Genomic DNA, 20,498 nt, shown 5'->3' with positions numbered 1-20,498 from the left:
GTTGGGTTCCTGTGAATGAAAGTTTTTAGTTTTCTTTCTTTCTCCAACTGATTCGGTCCAAGGCTACATGACTAAATATAGCTTGAAGTCATTTTGAGGAAACCTCCCACGAGGTCTTGCCAATGTGCTGTATTCGTGACCCTTCAAGCCTAATCTTTCCCCCCCCACCCTCCCCTTTTACCGTTATCCCAATTCTAAACCTACCTGCCCTGCCCTCAACCTCGTCCACCTGTCGAGTCCGAAAGGCCTGCGTCGACCGTGCCGAGACCCAAAGCAACTGGTCCGGGTCACCTCTGCCTATCCCCGGCGCCGCCGCCTTGGCACACGAGGTTTGAGGGCTGCTTACGCTCGATGATCACGCCTCACCTATTTCACGTACCCCACCCTCGCCCTCACCCCCATCCCCAAGAGTGTTTGTCTCATCGCAGTCCTCCTTGCACCTTCCCCTTTCCTCGGTGGTCCACGGGGAACTTGCTTTGGGTCTCTGCACGTGCAAACACCTTGTGGGCTGTTACACAGAGCGACAACAGTTATTGTTTTGTTCGTTTTGGGTTTTTTTTTGTTTTTTTTTTCTTCATTACTCCTTTTCCTTTTTTTTAACCTTTAAAAGTAAAATGCACAACATTTGGAAATGGTGCATTGCATTGCCTCCTACCTTACATGGTGTTGTAAGGTGAACTTGTTTCTGCATACAGGTGTAATCATTAAAAAATAAGGTGGGTTGATAAATTAGCTGACCGTTGCCATTTTTGAAGGCCAGAGGCAGACAGCATCGGTGATTTCCAACTTAATGCTGCTATTTTTATTAAAAAAGAACCCAACCTTCCTTTTGTCATTTGTAATGTGTATATTATTTTGTCCGTACCTTACAGTTCAATCCTCTGTCCGTATCGCAGCGACGAGGCAGGGTTACATGTCGCATGCCGAGTGGAAAGATGGCTGCTTGTGTGTTCGCCCCCTGGCATGCTTCGTTTGTTTCATCCCATACTCCCATGGTTGAATATCTTTATTTTTCCTCAACGACATGCATTGCATATAGAGGCAAGTTATAAATTACGATTGTTCAAACGAGAAGTTGGAATTCCTCGTCTTTATAGCATGAACTGGGTGACGTACACACTTTATTTTCCCTCATGTTATCCTGATGAGTAGTGTCAGTTTATTTAAACTTTGATAGTTCTCAATGTACTGGTGTTAAAAAGAGCTATTTGCGGGGGAGGGGGGGGTTGGAGGGCATTTGCACCTGTCTGGTGGAGACTGGTCGGCGATGCAGTTGGAAGTAATTAAATTAGTTTCCAAAATCCTATGATTTGTTTTTCTTTCTCTTTCTCTTTCTCCCTGTCTCTCTTTTTCTCTTTCTCCCTTTCTCCCTTTCTCTTTCTCCCTTTCTCCACAACACTGCTGTGGACAAGTTTGCTCGTATCTTGTGACTAGGTAGAGTTCTCTTTGGCCATCTAAAAATTTTTTTTTTAATTCTCATCCTGTGGCTTTTGATTGTCAATGAGGGGTGAACACCATTTATGGTATTGTACCTTTGGTAACCTGGCTCCCTGCTTAAGGAAAACTGTAGCTTCTATCAAATAAGTAATTATTCCTATGCTATTAAGGATTTATTTCCTTTCCCTTTTTTTTTTTAATTTTAAATTGGTTTATTTCAGTTAAATAAGTGGGTCATGTTTGAAAATGATCTCTGCAAAGATTAGTCTCTGAAAACTGCAAATAGCTGTGGCATCCAAACAGCCCACATGATACCTGGATATTTCATAAAGTGGGAGGGGTGGGGGGGGGTTCTTTTTCATCTTCTTTTGCAAATCCTTTGGCAGAGGAAAAATTGTATTGTGCTTGGGAAGGAAAGGGGATGATGTCTGGGGTTGTTGTGTATTGTGGGGGGGGGGGGGGAGGGTAGATGAAGGATGCTGTGATTTTGATCTCCTTCCCATATATTTTAAATGTAAATTATTTGAAGCACCGAGGAAGAATCGGTCAGTTGTGACGTTATTTTGAATATTTTTACTTGTTCTCTGACTGTCAGCTTGTCCATCGTGCTGTATTAGAGAGAGTTTTAGTGTATTTTGATTTTGGTTTTCCTTTAAAAAAAATATATATATTTTTAATGTTAGCTCACTCATACACCTTGTTTAAAAGTTGGACAATCCCGAAGTGGCTTGATGAAAAGGAGAACTCAAATTCTCCTTTTTGAAAAAATCAAGCTCTAATTGATCCTTGGATCAGCCCGATTGATAACTTCAGCAATATAAAACGTGGTAAAACCTCTTTTGTCTTGATGTGTACAAACCGGACCCGTTCCATTGACTAAAAGTAAGCAGAAATAATATGCATGAAGATTTGAATGGATGTTTTGGAGGCAATTGAGAAATTCCTCTTGCTTTTTTTTTTTGCGGGGAGGGGGGGTAGAAACGTTGTCAAAGCTCTTTATAAGAATTACTTTCTGAGACTATAACTTGCACCTCACAATTTACTATTCAGAATGGAAACTTCTTTTTGGTTGTTTGCATACTCCATTACAAACTCGTCCACCTTATCGCTTTGGACAATGATCACAGTTGTGTATTGGTGAGCTAACAGTCCTTTCCACTCCGATGCATGCATCCTTATGGCACGCACTTTCGATGATGCCCGGGCCTGTGGTGCAGATGCTGGCATCTTTTGGCATGTTTAGCTTGAACAGTGCCATCTGGAATAAAACTAAAAGCAGAGAGGGTAATTTGGCAAAGGTATGGTGGCACAAGTCCATCGTGGCTCTCAACCTGGTCTCTGCGATACCAAGTGCACTTTTTCAATGCTCTGTGCCTTGTAGAATCCATTTGCAAAAACCCTTCCATTGGCGTCGGCCTAATGAACCTTGGTGGTAGTAAGGAGGATCTGAACAGTCGTTGCTTCCCTGTGATCTTTTCTTGGTCTTGGCCGGCCAGCTTTTGCTGTTAAGGATCAATTTCCACACTTCGGTCAAATGTGGCGTCATGGACGTCTTTGTGCCCTCGAATCATGGATAGGCCATGATGGCGTACAAAACGGCATTTATGAAACCGAGGGATTTTATGGTGGATCTTGACGGATGCACCTTCTCGAGTTGGTTGTAGTGAGGAAAGGTCTGGAGCCTTCTCGGCATTTTGTTTTGTTTTTTGTCCCCAATCTTTTGGCTGAAGTGGAATAGTTTTCCCGTTATCTAGAGTATGTTGTTGCTTTTCAAACGCGACAAGAGCATTCAAAAGTATAAATGCAATGCTAAGCTGTATCAAACTTGAACCACACGAGTGGTGCTTTTCATAAAATGTACAAGTCGGTGTCTTTGTCGCAGGTAATTAAACTTGTACGGCAGTTTGGTTCCATCGTACATTGCTTAAGTGGCTAAAAAGGCAGAATTTCCCAAGGCAGGCATTCCTGCCTGACTATTACCTTGACGATTGGCAAAGTGTGACGTGTTGGAAGCCAGACCGCATGTAGGTCACCGAATGGATGGTGATCGTGCAGACTGTTCCCGCGTCGGCCGCACTCCGATGGTACTTGTCCAATTAGTGCGAATTGTCGCTGCGCGTTAAACAATATCTCATCGTTACCCCGGAAACGAGCGATGGGTTTTCTTTGTGCTTGCTATCATGGTGTGCCCTGCTCGTGTAAGGAAACATTGAATTTGTTGTAAATGTAAAGCAAAAAAAAAACAACAAATTGGTGACGTCGCCTAATTTGTTCTTGTCAATTCATCTGCATCATGCCTTGGCCTTTAATATTCCCTTTCCTGTTTAAAGTTCATGACATTCTTCTTTTTATTCTTCTCCAGTTGCGCCCACCAAGCTCCCTGCCTCTCATCCCCTCATTGCAGGCAGGAGAACAGACATTTGTCATCCCTAACAGCCTCTTCAGCCTCTTCAGCTTTGGCATTCTGGGCTTCACCTTTCCGACACTTGCATTTCTTGCAACATACCGGTTTGATTCCTGAGGCCGTGCGCATACTTTTTATCCACAAAACCCCATTGTTAGCAACAACAATAGTTTGGAATTTGTGTGGCAGCTAAAGTTTTGGCTTCTTGGATTCCGCTGCTGGGTTATGATGCCACGTACGTACACGTTCTCATAAAATTGTTTGGTGTCGTTCACTCCCAGAAATTAATGAATGGCATTCCTTCCATTTAATATTTTGTGCCTATATATATTATCCAATTCCATCTTCTACCCCAATTTACTCCCTCTATTTTTGCCTTCACAACCTGAACCAGAATGAACGGTGCAGTGATTTTAACAGCTGTGATGCCAGATGTTTTGGTAAACGGTTTATACAGTTTAAGGATCTGCAAAATTATTTTGGAAATGGGGGGGGGAGGGGGGTCAGGGCTGGGAGCTGGGTTAACGAGTTTCTTTTCACAATTTCAACGTTATTGGAGAACAAAGTGAGAAACTAGATCTGTAGCCTTGAACCAACTGCAATAACTGGACCCATCGGGGTCTCTCTCTATGGCTTTCTCGCAATCCTGTTGGAGTCGCACTATTCGGGTCAAACCCGACTATTTTCTTTGGCCATCCTTGTAAAATGTGGTTCTTTTGAAATTTGACGCTCATGCTTGTGCAGCCGATGTATCCAGAGGCCAGGCAGAGACTTATACACTTCGAGCACTTTAAATGTGGTCTCAAAATCTGTTGCACGTCCAACACTCGAATCCACAAACTCCGAGTAGGATGGCGGACTTGCTTCGCCATCGTTTTGTACCTCGATCTTCATGCCGAGCGCACGGAGGCGTAGCATTCGTGGGTGCTTATTTTAATTTCTGTGCTTATTGCTCGATAGCTTTTTTTTTTTTTTTTTTTTTTTTTTTTTTTCAAATACCATAGCACTGTACAATTCACTGCACGAGTTAAAACTTCGTTGTTGAAGTACAGAATCAAAAAAAAATAAAAAAATCTCTCAATCCCTCTCCTCTCCTCTCCTCTCCTCTCCTCTCCTCCATCTCCTTCTTTCCCCGTAGAGTGATTCTTTCACCCAAAATAATGATGTTTATGGATGTAGAGTGCTTTGAAGAGGCTCTTTATATGGTGCATAAATTTATAGACTGTATCGTATTGCTTGCTGTGTAGAGAGACAGCCCATGATGAAACGTGTTGTGCACATGCGTGGTTTCTCCTCTATATAAAAATTTTTTAAAAAGTATGGTTTAAAAAAAAAAAAAAGAGAACGTCCCGTCTTATCGTACGGAGAGGGTCGTGCTATAAAAGTGAGGTAAAACAGAAGTGTAGTGTTTAGAGCGGGGCCTTGCGGAATGTATCCCGGGACCAAATGGTGTGTGCAGTGTCGGTTCCTGAAAGGCGCTTGTAGTGCACGTTTCCCGATCGTATGGCGCGTACGGTGTTATGGCTTAACTTCTGGGCCCCAAATTAGGTTCTTATCAGCATACAAATCCTCCTAAACATAATGGTCTATAAATGGCTCTCCTATAGTGGACTAGCATACGATTGTCCTCTTACACGACGCCAACTCATCTGAGAACAGCTCTTTTGAAGATTTGCACTATTGTATAAGGTTATACATTATAGAATACAAGGTTCTATATACAGCGTTTGTGACTAAATTGTGGTGAATACTCGACGATTCAAATAGTTCGCCATGAGTATAATGGTGCTAAGACACACTTTGCCATTGCTTGTCATTGCTGTGTACATCGTCCTCTTGGGAGTCTCCCCATCCCCCTCCCCCCACCCCTTCACACCCCACTCCCATGCCTACCCACAGTTCTCTCAGCAATTTATTTTTTACTAAATTTAATTTTTGGAAGTCACCTCTAATAAATACAAAGAGATGTATAAGTCGCGTACTTCATGGACCTTTCTATTCACATAATCTCGAGTTGATTTTTCAAAGCAAGTATTCAATGCAGTCTTTTCGTGAACTTGCTACAATTAACAATGAACTCTCAACACCAATCTGCGATAGCATAAAACACTTTAACGAGACAATTGGCAGCCCCTGTCTGTATACTTATGGTATTCTGTTATCGTTGTCATCGTCGTTTGGTTCTTCGGATGTTCCCAAATACATTCCCATCGCGTTCTAAGAGCATCCTTTTAAAAATAAAGGAAATTACAGATGGAAATGTTATGTTATCACTTAGCATTTAATTGGTAGAGCTCCGACAATTGAACGATCGGTGACGAGTGCGGTGTTTTTTTTTTTTTTTTGTATAACAATGTAAAATGTACACCAAAGTAGCACGTGGGCCACTTTATATAATTATTGACAAACAATTCCCTCAAAATTTCGGTACTTTTCCTTCGGAGTCTTGCGTAGACCGACATGTTCTGTGTCTGGTCCACTGTAATCGCAGGCACGTGTACTTCACGTGGTGCTCGAATGCCTCCGGTTTTGGACTCCAAGGAGCCCTTTGTGATTGATGTATTATTCGATGTCGGTGAGAGCACATGGAGGACTTTTTAAGGCTGGAACGTCACAAGCTCTGTTATTCACTGGAAACGGATTGTTTTAAAAAAAAGAAAAAAAGAAGAAGATGAAAATACCGTACGTACCATACGTACACCATTGACGTACTTGCATTTCTGTCTCACGGGCCAGTGGCTGACTCGGAAAACGGAACGTCGTCGTGTACTCGTTTTCGGTTCGTTCTATCTGTTCGTTTGTTTTTATTTCCAAACATTTCTACGGAAAACTATCTCCGCTCCTCCTCTTCACAACCTTGTCTTCACGCATCCTATACTAATCATATAGATATGACTGCTTGTATGCATCGTTTAACGTCATTTCGGTGTGTACTTGATTAAAGATAAAAATGCAAACATTAGCTTGCTCTGTCGCTTGACCAATGTAATTATGTATGGAACGATGCCTTGATTCTGTCGTTGTACTTGGTCGGTCATTGAGAACAGTCGCTGAACATTGGCTAAGCGTTAACCCCTTCAACCGTATACGTGCTTTCCATAGGCCTACTGACCAACCTCTGGCTACTATAGACCCAAGCGATTCGGATATCGTTTGTATTTTACTTTAGTCTCTATCGTTTACTTTCATGTACGACTTGTATTAAAAACCCAAACAAATTCAAGCTTTGCTCTTGTCGTCTTTGAATTGCCACGAGTTCTTTGTTTTGTTCATTGTTTAAGGTTCTGCACAAGCAGAAGTTTCCTTTGCGGCTTTCTTTATTTTATCCAGAGAACATATATATATATATATATATATATATATATATATATATATATATATATATATATATATATATATATATATATATATATATATATATATATATATATATATATATATATATATATATATATATATATATATATATATACACACACGCGATTAGGGAATGATGATATGCATTTTGTGACGTGTTAACGTTTTAAATTTCAAGCAGATTGTGGCTCATGAAAGTCCCCCTTTGTTCCACGCGTTTGCATATAAATATACTCATGTTGTTTATTTTTATGATTCGCACAACTATTCGGTACTCCAACACTACCTGGTGTACACACAGACGATTGTTTGATGCGCTCTCCCGATCTTTTCCGAAGTTTTATTCTCATTGTCGATGCTGCAGCTTTATCGACACCAAAGTGAGCTGCTGTTCTCCCTTAAGTCTCCATTCACTCTCTTGCATTATTTATTTTATCGTTTTTATATTTGTGACCTCTGCATGAAAGTTTATTTTTTTTACATCATAATCGCTCGAACCATTCCCTTTCGACACCTTATCATGCACGGACCCTCTCATGGAGTTGTCTTTTCAGACATACCCGAGCGTCTTCACCTAAGATATATATATATATATATATATATATATATATATATATATATATATATATATATATATATATATATGTATATGTAGATATATATATATGTATATGTAGATATATATATATGTATATGTAGATATATATATGTATATGTAGATATATATATATATATATATATATGTATATATGTGTATATATATATATATATATATATATGTATATATGTGTATATATATATATATATATATATATATGTATATATATATATGTGTATATATATATATATATATATATATATATATATATATATATATATATTTACACACATACATAAACACACCTATAACACCAGAAGTAAGGAACTATACAAGGGTATTATAAATTTACAACCACTTGCTCAAATGCTCAGTGTTGGTCCATGTTTGGCTTGAAGCACGGCTCGGACCCTTTCACACCCATTTTGTACTCGGCATGTCATGGGAGATATCGGCTGAATCGCTGCGCAATTCCTTAATTTGTGCAATGGTTTTGATTGTGGATTTGTTGACCTCTCAGGAGCCGTTGCAAGATTTCACCGCAGAGTGGCTGTCGAGTTTAAGTGTTGAGACTGCAGATTTGCAGATCGTCGTTTTACTCGCACCGTGGTTCCTAAAACAGATGCATCAGAGCCGTCACTTGAGTATTGCATCACATCGGGTAATCTTTACCATAAAGACTGCAGTCATGAACCATTCTTTAAAATGACCTGATACGGCGTCCTTGTGAAGCAGTATGAACATCGTCACATGAGGGTTGTTGTCCCAATATGTGTATGGTAATATAATGTAAAAACCAAACCAATGACCTCCTGGTGCTTTACAAACGTTACACTACTCGTTCTGTTGTAAAATGTCAGCGCTTATGTACACCACCAACCATTTTGATTTTGCAGTGTCTATATAAGACGTACATTTACATTCAAACATTAAAAGTTATACTGTCGGTGTGGTATAGTCGTGCATGATAATGCGGGTTGATTATCACATTTATATAACTGTAGTTTGTTTTTAATATTTACATTACTTTTTTATTTTTTAACCTGTTTGTTGGATTCAGTTTTGTTTTGACCTGGGGATGAGGTGGAGTTGGTGGGGGGGTGGCGGCGGAGATAAGTACAGTATGTGGTAAGTTTTGCAGTTATTTTTCCTTTTTAAAATCGGTAATGCATTTGAGTAGTTGCAGCGATACTGTGTTCATGTTCAAATGTCCCAAATAGGCCATCACGGCAGCTTCCTTTGAAGTTGCGAAAACTTGCGTCCTGTGAACCACGTGCGGTGCTTGTATGTTATTTCAACTGGTGCTATTATACGGTACATTATGTACATTTAGATAGTCTTTAAAAGGGACGATTCAGGTGCTTATCATATACGTGTTACAAGGTAATGCCGGTACAACCGTCCGGTTCTGAGGCTGCGACACTGGTTTGAAGAAGGAAGGGTCCCCCAACTCAAAATAGTTTTGATGACGTCATGATTGATGTTTCACCTCTGAGGGTTGACTCCTCCAATGGGCTGCCCTGCCTGGAAAGTTAAATGCTTTGGGGTTATCATGTGATCAAGTAATAAACTTCGCTCTGGCATCTTCGTGGTGTTTTAATTTTTTGGCTTCATCGATCACGCATAATAGCAACAATACTTTTACGCTTTTTAGACTCGTCAATACGTAGGCCTATCGGTTGAGTTGATCATGGGGAGAGGGGGTCGAGGTTGTGGGGATCGAAGGAAAGTTCGTGGTTACTAATTGAATGTCCAGCTTTCAGTGGGGGGAATTAAGGCCGAGTTTCAAAGTTTTCAAACCGGCTTATAAAATGATCCTTCAAATCTTTTTATTGACAATTATGTGCAACCCTCGACCTCCATCTTCCAGAAATTCCATTTATTTTGGGGCTATCTATTCAGGAAAAGGACAGTGGAAGAAATTGTGCCATATTTGTGTACATCATAAGTGCATGGCCCAATTTTAAGGTTATTTCTCCGAAATAAGCTCAGAGTGGTGTCCGTCCCTTAACATTTGATTAAAACATATCTTCACAAACTACCTGACCGATTATGGATCAAATTTGGTGCGATGCATCAAGACAGCAAGGACTCATGGGGTTGTGCTCCTCATCTGGATCGCCCATTTAAAAGGGGGGTTTTACCCAAATATTGGTATTTCATTCAAAAATCTTCTCAGAAACCGACAGCCAGATCCAGACCAAACTGGTCATGTGGCATACCCTAACCTGAAGTTGTGCTCCCCATGGCTCTATCTCGCCTGGAAAGGGGGCCACAGTCTCCCTCCTCTAATCCCTCAGATTTTGGGATTCAAACTAACTGTCTGTCCCTCATGGGGCTATTTATTTAATTGTACTAGTCCAACATCTGACAAATTGACCATTTTACTGGAACATGGACTTTGGCAAATGGTGCACAGCGATTCTTCTTTGTTCAGAGAGGGTCAAGTTGCACAAAATGTGGAAATGCGTTTCATGGGGCACGTGCTGTGCGTTCAGTGTTATCTGGGGCACGTTCAGCGTAGGATAGGACGAGCCGTGCAAGCCACTTTGGCTGAGGCACGAGCCGCATTGGCATTGGCAAGCAATCCAACAAAGGATGTTTCAGTTTTACTTCCATTCTCTATTTCACTCCATCGCCATTGGCGACGGGCAGGAAATGCTTGTTCTGTGGTTAAAGAAAATCCGATTGACAAGGCAATGACGGTGCCGCCTTTGCTCAGTGGGGAAAGGTGCATATCTGCCCTCGGGGCATGTTTCGGGTTCAACGTAAACCATGGTAATTGTTATCAATCTTCATGCTCGGTGGGGTGAATGGATGTAGAGACTCACAGGAATGCTCGAACACTGAACGGATCAGGATGCAACAGAACAAAAGGAACATTTGGGGGCGGGGGGCATCAACAGCAGAGTTGAAGGACAAAATAGAGGGAGATTTGGACAAACAATGTCAATGAGAGGAATAAGGACAGGAATGGACACGTAGGGTGGACAGGATAGATACAGAAGGAAAAACTGGAAATTTGGAAGGAGGGCTTGGGTGTGAGAGGGGGTTAATGAGGATTGAAAAGATCATGCGTTTGAATTGGAGATGATCTGAGATTGTCGTGAACAGCTGTCTTGAAGACCTGGAGAGAAGAACAAGATTGAAGAAAATGTGAAGTTGGTTCCACGGGCGAGAAGAAAGAGGAACGGATGAGTGGAGGGGAGCAGAGATTCTGTATTTTGGTATTTTCAACCAAAGAGGGTTGATGGTGGACCGTGTGTGCCCTGCAGAAACCTGGGGGTGGAGGGGAGGGTTCAAAGCACAGAAAAAGGAGAGTACAATACCAGAATAGAGGTGGTAGAATATAGAGACCATCTATCTGTCTGTGATGTGAAAGTGATAGCCCCATCGACTCGGCTTCAACACAGGAGAGTCCAATGATCTTGAAGGCCTTGGTTTCCATGACATCAAGTTGAACAAGGTGTGAGGCGAAAGCAGTACTCCATCAAGCTGCGGATGAAGGCCTTGGAGGTGGATCAGAGTTCAGGTGTGCCAATGAATGACTGTACAATGGAGGATGCCCAGTCGACGGCTATCTTTGGAGACCAACCTTGAAATGTGGTTTACCCAAGAAAGATCATGGATGATGTTGAGAGCCCAGGAGTTTGAGTGATTAAACTTCCTCAAGAGGATTGTTAAGAAAGTAGATGGGAAGGTTTGCAGATTGTGTACACGTGTCTGAATTGAGACATTCCAATTGTTTGACCATCTTGTGATTTTTTTTTTTTTTAATCATAGTCTGAAGAGGGAAGAGGCTGCTGCCTGCCTATCTGAAGGATGAGGGATATCATGGGAGAGGGTGAAGTCATCAGCAAATATATAAAGGGGATTTTCCAGACAGTCTGAGATCATTGATGAAAATCAGGAATAGGCTTGGGACCAGAACACAACATTGGGGGCACTGCAGCCTAGCCAGGAAAAACAGATGAAAGGATTCCGTTGAGAGCCACATATTGGCTATGAGAGTGGAGGAAATCCGTAAGCCATGTGTGGAGTTGTCCTTGGATGCCATAGGCAAACAGTTTGGAGAGCAAGGCGAGATGTCAAACTATGGAAAGCAAGAGACATGTGCAGTGCTCGACCGTCCTGATCTCGTATCTGATGTTGAGGGTCTCCATCCATTGTTGGGAGGGTGGAAGCAGCATGTTCAAGGTAGTGAGCAGGTCTGAATCCAAATTGATGATCTGAGATGGGGCTTGTTGGAGAAAAGGAATGATTTTATGGTGACCGATGATGAATTCCTTGACTTTGCTGATTATTGGAAGGAAGATAATAGGTCTGTAGGCGATTGGTTATTGCACCTCTTTTATGCAATGCAGTGATGTTGGCTGATGGAAGATGAGCTATGGTAAATGGCAGGGAGAGGAAGTGCAAGAGCAGCAGATCAGGTTTAAGGACATGTGAGCTGGTGCTGTCCAGTCCAGTTGCAAAGTCAGAGTCTAGGGTTGCCAGAAACCTTTATACCTTCTCAGGTGCAAAAGAGACAGAATCCAGGAGCAGTTGGGTTTGCCTGAGAAGGGTGAGTACAGCGAGAGAGGGGTAAGATTTTGAAGTAAACATTGACTTGAGGAATTTGGCCTTCTCACGAGCAGAGTCTGCTCTGGTGTCATTTGTAGTGAGGGAAGGGGTGGAGGGGGAGCGTACACTAGAGACACTGAACAACGCCCCACCAAGTTTTAGAGGAGGGAGACGCGTTTGAAAGTTCATTCTTGGGATTGGACAGATACTTTCTGGCTCTCCTGAGTTGCAGGCTTTGTGGTATGATCTGAGGTTTTCTATGGTTGGATTTGCTTTGCAGGAGCAGAATGCAAGTTGTTTTAAAGTAACTGCCTCACCACAGGATTCATAGCACCAAGAGTGGGGGAATAGGTAAGTTAACTGAAGATGGGATGAATCTGCAAAAGAGAAAGCAGGTTTCTGTGGAAGAATTCCTAGGCTGAGGTAATATTGTTGTGGGGCCGGGTCTCGGTGACGAGCGTGACCGCTAGAGGGAGCAGTAGGGTCGGCTCCACCGAACAGACCGGAATTTAGGTTGTGACCTCCGGATAAGTCCAGAAGGCACGGGTCCCTTACAGGACTATGAATTGCCAATAATTTGACCGCGTGGGGTCGGGTTAATTGCCAAACTTCAATATACGTAAGTACCCACGCGGCAAAGCTACCGGGGAATTCACACCCTCGACGGACCTTGAGCGGAACGAGCCGTTACCGTGCTCGAACCGTGTGTAACCCGAGCGGATGGTTACCGAGGCCTGTCGGTCCAAATGAACAATTTACTGCTTCGCTATTTCTCAACACGCACCGTGCTAAGCCAATAAAATAAATGACAGGGAACGAGCTGGGACATTCAACAAGAGGGGAATTTATTTACAATAATTGGGGGACGAGGGGAGCACGTAAGGGCAGAGTTATCCGAATTTAAAATAAATGGAAATTTATACACAAGCACTTATACAGGTGCTACTTAAAGGACTGGCCCACACCAGACACACACCCCCAAAAAGAAATGGACCCCGTTGGGTCTTTATTGATACCCCCAGATCGGAGGGAAGGTGAGCTGGAGGTAAGAAGCGAGCTTGGACCTTCCCGCCTCGTGCGGCCCTTGACGATCCGGTTCGGCGGGACTCAAACCGCAACTCTATGCCGCTGCAACACCGGGTACGGAGGGCAGCGTCGGTCTCCAGCATGCTCCTCCGGCAAGCGACGAGACAGCGAGCGCCAGCAGATAAGACAGGCAAGCGATTCTCGGAGGGACAGACTCGCAGGCAGGCGATCCTCTGTGGAACAGGCTCAAGGGGGAAAAAAAAGACCTCTTTGCGCACACCCACCCTTCTCTTAACCCCTCCCCCCCACCGCACCGGGGTGGGGGGAGGGTAACCCGCCCCGACGCAACTCGCCTCCGGATTGGCCGGTTCTTCTCAGGCGATCCGCTTGCTGTTCGTGATTCGTCCGTGGGGTGTGGCGAGCATCCTCGCAGCCCGTCCCCCCCTGAGAGGCATCCCTCCTTCGGGCGACATGCCTCCATATTGGCTGGAACACGGCGTACGTCGCTTGTGCTTTGCCCATTGGCTGAAGGCAACACGTCTTGCTCGACCCTGGAGTGGAGCCAATGCGTCGGGTGCCAATGGAACTCCACCCACAGGCGCTCGGCACATATGCGCGTCAGGCCGATGGTGGAAGGAAGCCAGGGAGGATGCCGTTGTTGTTGGGGTAAAAATCCTATCTATAAAATAACTTCACAGCGCATGCACACTTAATTCCCATTAGACATGGGGAAAGGGAGCTATCTATCCACATTTACTTAACGAAATAACTGAGCTGCCGGGACCTGAATGTTGAGTGCTCATGGCTGCCAGATTCGTAACAACATCAGGGGCAGTAGATATGGGAGACCAATCCTGGAGTGAGATGGCTGCTTGCGGTCCCTGCCAATCTGCCTGAGTGAACTAATCGACTCGCCATGGTTGAGGAAGCTCTGAGAATGGCCAGAGACGTCGACTTTCACAACCATATGATCAGGAGACATATGTGTGGACATTTGTCATCACCAAGTCTAGAAGGGAGGATCTGCCATTCGGATAAATCCAAGTCAGGAAGTTAATGGATCGAGTCGTTCCCATAGAGTCGCAGAAGTCCTTTGCTCAAATGACATGATTCGTAAGAGAGGTACCAACACCCAGCCGATTTGCATAGTGACAATTGAAATTGCCACATGTAAGGAAGAGAGAGAGAGAGTAGGGATGGGTGTGAAAAGGTTGGTACATATTGTCTGAGATGCAGATGGAGGACAGTACAACACACAGAAAAACAAGAGGTGGGAACAGAGGAGAAATTGCAGTAAAGGTATTCTTTGTGGTTGGGAGGTGTAAGATCAGTAACCAAACAGTGAGAAATTGAGTTTATTGGTGTAAGGAGCAACTCGGCCACTGGGGTGCAGTTCAGGCTTATCAAATTGGAGGAGATAATCACCAGAAAGAGAGACAACGGAGTCAGTGACGTCCTGTGGGAGGGAGGATTCTGTTAAACAGATGTCCGGGCTGGCAGCAGCGGCCTGGATTTAAAGATCTGTCAGGTTGGAGTGGAGGCCTCAGATGTTTGAGGTCCACACAGTGAGTGAGGGATGGGAGGATGCTTTTTGAAGGATGTGGGATGGTTAGGACGCTGAGGTTGAGGGCTGGGGGAGGTGGGGTGAATTGGTGGGGTAAGGACAAGGGTGAAGCGAAGGGGTAGTGGGACGAATGGGAAGCCTGGGGAGAGAGGGGGGGAGGACGAATGTGAAGCCTGGAGGGCAGGGGGGCAGGATGCAGAAAGTGGGTGACATAGAATGGGTTGGGTTGGAAGGACACAGGCTGTGGCGCAGGACCCTTAGGTGGGCCCCTGAATTATGTGCATTTTATGGCTGTTTGTGCGACGTTTCCTGGTATGGGGACATTACTGTGTGTATGTTGCAGTGAGGGAGGTTAACTTTATTTTGAATTTAACACCATTCACATTTGCATCGAACCACACCCCTTTGGAGTCCCCAGGGAGAGGGGGCAAACCAAGTAGCTAAAACCTTTGTTTTGTGTTTATGACTGAGTCATCATAAGTTAAGACGGACGCTGAGTTTGCCTGGCGAGATTGGATAACTCACAATCAAGTACATCGACCAGACAGAAACACCAAATTGCATATTTTCTGATGATGTAACTAGTTGATCCCTCAAGTCAACTAGCACTCTCAATGCCGGTCCGGCGTGCTTTGGAACGGTTGCGGTCGAATATAATAATGAATTATGTTTAGGCTGCGTGGCATTCAGGTGAACAATGTAACCAGAAAGCATAAAATCCAATTAATATTCCACTCGCTAACTAATTTATCGCTCATTCAAGCCTTTCATGAAATGTCATAAATCACTTGCAAGGAAAAGTGTTTTGTGATCCTTTTTGAGGACTGTCTATACATCATTTGTTTTTCGACCAAAAAGTGGAGGGGGACAATCATTATGCTGTCCTAACCCCTCCAAAAAGGTTTGGGGGGGGAGACATATTCCCCACTCATCGACACCCATTGCCATAGTTTACAGTTATGCGTTGCACATGCACAAGGTCGTTGTCGTAACAATTGGGTTGACCTCTCCCAAAGTGATCAGTGAAGGCTGAAATGTGTTTCATGTTGTTAAAAAATAATTTTACCCTTGTATCGCCTTTATAGGTTACCAACCCCGTTCAGGTGTGAATCTGCTCAGGAATCGAAGGCATCCACCGGAGGAACAAGTGGAGCCGAGAGACCATGCTGTAAGCTGGTCGACTCAGCCAGCTCGTGTGTCCTGCTGTCCATTGCGGTGTTCAATATTCACGAACGAAGTGGCCAATTTGGAGTGAATGGAGGTTCATGCGATCGATACAACTTTTAATAAACATTCATTTCTCACTTATTCACTTCATGGACTCGAACACAGACGACGAGCATTCCGATGTTCTCTCAACGAGATGCGATAACCCAATAAACGGCGTCTTTTAAATGGCAATTCAATGTACACTTCCTCAGGAGATTTTCCTCATTTATTTATTTATTTTAATTAACATTGATCTATGACAAGTAACCCATCGCCATTCCTTGGAGTGTCATGAGCATCTCGTTCCATGAACTTTTTGAACGTCTCGTAACCACACACTGGTCGGAGAGATTTATTTGTTTTTTTTCCCCCCAAATTTTTCGCTTTGTGACCGCATGCAATCGTCAACGATTCCATTTATTGTGGAGCTCATTGATTTTGACCTACAGTATTTAACACGGTCCTTGTGTCGTACTTTGTTTCGCTGTGAGCGGTAACGCAGGATTAACAGTTCCGCTTAAGAAGATGATCATGTTAACGAATGGCATTGCACTGTGCACTGAATTAGATATTTTAAACATTTCAGTTAAAAGAGAAATTCAGAAATGGCACCGGTCCCATGTTATATTCCATTCATATGGGCTATGAGTTGTTGCAACATCACCTTTTTAAAAAGTGAGTATCTTGCTTTCTCCATCGTATACATGCAAACTCCCTTCACAGACACCTTGGTCTCAGGAAGAGGCCACTTGGTCTTTACCAAGCCCTCTTCAGTTTATTTCATTGAAGTGAGGAGGTACAGGGACATCATGATTTGCTAACTGGATAGGCACGAAGACTATGACGTCCAATGGTAAACGCGTGTTTGTTCACGAAGTTAAAGGGGCATCGTTGCGTCGATGTTGAAACAACCCTGACGCCCTCGATTCAAACCGATTCTTGTTGTGACGTAAATGTAATTACAGCCCAAGTGCGCTACCCGATGGTTGGTGGAGGGTGACGAGGTGTTAAGGGAATATCTCGCTTGCACGACGATTAATAAAAATGGGAATTATTGGGACAATGGCAACACCTCCTCCTACCAGGTGTGACCACTGAGCCGGTGGACAAATGACGTATTTTAAACTGATGATGTAACACCTTTAACAATCGTGATGTCATTTTGGTGTGTGGGACGTTACAAGACGAACATGGCCGAACAATCAAAATGTAGGATCAGCATTTTGATTTGTAATTAAAAATAAAAAACCGATCTGCTTTTTTTTGTTGCGTACCTCGATGACCCACATTTGTCACTTTCACGTCCACATCACATTGAAAATGTAACGTCCTGGGTCATCGGCAGCATAGACCTTTTGAAAGGGGTAGAAGTTTCAAACAGAATTGTTGTTCCATTTGATTACATTCATTGATGAAGGAATTTGGGCAGTGACAAATCAACATTATTTTGGGATTTCGAACGTATGGATCACAACACTAACGTGGACACAACTCAAGGCGTTAAAACAACGCGGCCTTATTGTCTGCAATGAACGGTGTTCTCTTTTTCTGGATTCAGTGTTGTGGTCTTTAACACAACACCACACACGTCTCATGAACCAAAAAGATAAACTGCCGTCGGCGACCTAAATTACAGCTGAATGCATCAGGTGAGCAATCATACCAGCACCAGGTTGTGGGGTAGCATCATTGGCTGAGGATGCGGCTGTGCCACTGATGCATTGCCCTCTGTAGGTTAGGATAGGAATTTGTAACTTGGTTGTTGCTGGATATGAGGATTGGTGAGTAAATGCAGAAATAGACAGTTGGTCTTAAACCTTCGTCTGGCTCATTCACATGGTGGCAGCGGTGATTCACATTGACATGATGGAGTATTTTAAACCACACCTGCCAATGGCTCTGGCTGCTTCGAACCTCACCAATGCTTGGCGCCGATGAAGGTAGCTGCTTGAACTGTTCTTGGAGACGTCAGGACAGAGTTTGGAGTCTATCATTGACCAAGAAAGTCGCCATCTTGTTGCATTGTACCGTTGAGGCTGCGGTTGATGTGTACAGCATATTCACGTTCAGCAAAACCATGGATGGCAAGAAACTCGACTCGGTATGCAAGAAGTTCGAGGAATATTGTAATCCGCGAAAAAAAAATGTAGTCTATGACAGGCACCGTTTTTGGAAAACCCAACAGCAAGAGGGTCAACCCATTGACCAGTATGTCACCAAGTTGAGGACAAAGGCCAAATCCTGCAGTTTTGCAGAAACTATTCGTTTTCGCTTTCCTTCAACCATTCTTTTTTTTCCAACTTCAGTGCCAACTCACCCCTCTCATCCCTCACTCTCACGCTCAAAGCAACCATCCCACTCTTCTCCCTCCAAGCCTCCCTCTCACCTCTCTCAAAAATTCCCCCCTCACCTTTGTCCCACCTTTCATCCCCCTCACTCATCCTTCTCAAAGTTGCCCCCCCTCTCATCCACAAAGCTGCCTCCTTCCACTGGCCTCTCACCTCCATCTCTTCACTCCACCTCCTCAAATTCTCAACTGCCTTCTTCCGCCTCTCTTGTCCCTCCTCTCCCCCAGCACAACAGAGCCTTTTCTCCTCCTCACTCTGCCCCCTCCCCAAGCTATTCTGCAATCCCCCACACTCTTTCAACAACCCTCATTACCTCCCCTCCTCGTCCTACCCTACACCCCCCCACCCCCTGCACACAAAGCCTCCTCCCCTACCTCTTCATTAAAAGTGTGGACCTCAAATATCCGGGGCCTTTGCTCAAACCTTTCAGATCTTTCCATACAGGTTGCCACTGACAAACCAGACATAATCTGCTGAACAGAAACTTTCCTCCCCCAAGATGTGTCTGACTCCCAAGTATCTCTCCCTGGTTACTCCCTCCTCCGGTATGACAGACCTGAGCCTCGTCCTGGTGGAGGAGTTGCTCTCTTCATCAAAGACTCTATTCCTCACTCTCCGTGCACTGCTCTCACTCCCCCACACCCCCAGGAATACCTCTGGCTTCGGCTTCCCCTCCACTCCCACCTCATGTTTATATGTGTACTGTTCCGTCCACCTAACAGTGATGACTCCATCTACACCTCACGATCCGAAAACATGGACCATCTATCTTCTCGTCCAAACTCTCTCTTCCTCATATGTGGTGACTTCAATTGTCATGCCAGTTGGCTAGGTGTGGGGACCTCTCTCACCTGTCATGGCACCTCAGCAAAAGCTTTCTGCGACTCATTGGGACTGACTCAATCGGTCAACTTCCCGACCCGGATCTCATCCAATGGTACTCCATCTCTTCTGGATCTGATTTTGACAAATTTCCCTGAGAATATCTGCCGCTCTTCCACCGCTCCAATCGGTTCTTCTGACCACGTCCTTGTCAAAGAGGACATCTGGCTATTATCAGAGAACCACCTCACCGCCGTCGAGTCTGGCATTTTACTCAAGCCAACTGGCAGGGTCTCCAAGCAGCCATCAAACTTGTAGACTGGTCTCCTATCGCTACTTTCTCCAACATCAACTCATCCTGGGAATTCTTTCAAAGAAACTTGCTCTCCCACATGCACAGATTTACCCCCTCTCATCTTCAGTTGTCCTACCCTTCCTCCCGCCCTTGGTTTACTGAAGCTTGTGGTGACGCAGTTGTTCTGAAACAACTTGTCTTTGCCTCATGGAAAGCAACCCCAACTGAGGGCAATCTCAGTTCCTTCCATAAAGCTCAGAACAAGTGTGTGTCTACCCTCAGGAGAGCCAGAAAACAACATCTTTCTAATCTCAAGTCTGAACTCTCAAACCTCTCTCCCTCTTCAAAATCCTGGTGGCGTCTAATCGAATCTGTTTCTGGTGTTTGTTCCCCCTCCATCCCCTCCCTTACCTCAAATGGCTGCACTGCTGATACCGCATGTGAAAAAGCTGAATGTCTAAACTCGGTGTTTGCAGATAAATCTTGTGTCAAAAACCCATCACTTTCTCTACCCACCTTACCCAGTCGCACCCAACTGTTCGTGGACTGTGTGTCTTTTTCTCCTGACAAGGTGGAGAGCTTGCTGTCAAACCTCGACTCAGATTCTGCAACCGGTCCAGACGGCATCAGCCCACGTGTCCTCAAAGCCTGCTCTTCTGCTCTTGCTCACCCTCTCTCTGTTCTATTCACCCTCTCATTTGCTCAAGGTCATCTGCCATCTGCTTGGAAATCTGCAAACATCACTGCCCTGCATAAAAAAGGTGCAAAAACAGATCCCTGTAACTACAGACCAATCAGCCTTCTCCCAATCATCAGCGAGGTTATGGAATCCATCATCGCTTCAGACATAAAATCCTTCCTCTTCTCCAATGGCT

General features: G+C 44.1%; 1 protein-coding gene across 3 annotated transcripts in view; it reads left to right on the top strand.

Moving 5' to 3' along the window:
• Window positions 1-9,383, top strand: part of LOC147027223 (transcriptional activator protein Pur-alpha-like) — an 11,532-nt gene extending 2,149 nt beyond the window's left edge. The window contains exon 2 of one of the 3 annotated variants that reach the window (XM_085883472.1): window positions 8,317-9,383. The gene's annotated coding sequence lies outside the window, so the exon portion shown is untranslated. Of the gene's footprint in view, window positions 1-872; window positions 7,065-8,316 lie in introns of those variants that run through there. The other 2 variants (XM_085883473.1, XM_085883471.1) reach the window with 2 other exon arrangements.
• Window positions 9,384-20,498: the final 11,115 nt, after the last annotated feature.

This window comes from Eptatretus burgeri, chromosome 5, assembly GCF_056783735.1.
Source record: "Eptatretus burgeri isolate ZD-2024b chromosome 5, Ebu_testis_v1, whole genome shotgun sequence".
In the NCBI taxonomy this organism is placed as follows: Eukaryota; Metazoa; Chordata; class Myxini; order Myxiniformes; family Myxinidae; genus Eptatretus; species Eptatretus burgeri.
Note: the sequence above shows the minus strand (reverse complement) of the source record. Positions and strands in the feature narration are given on the sequence as shown.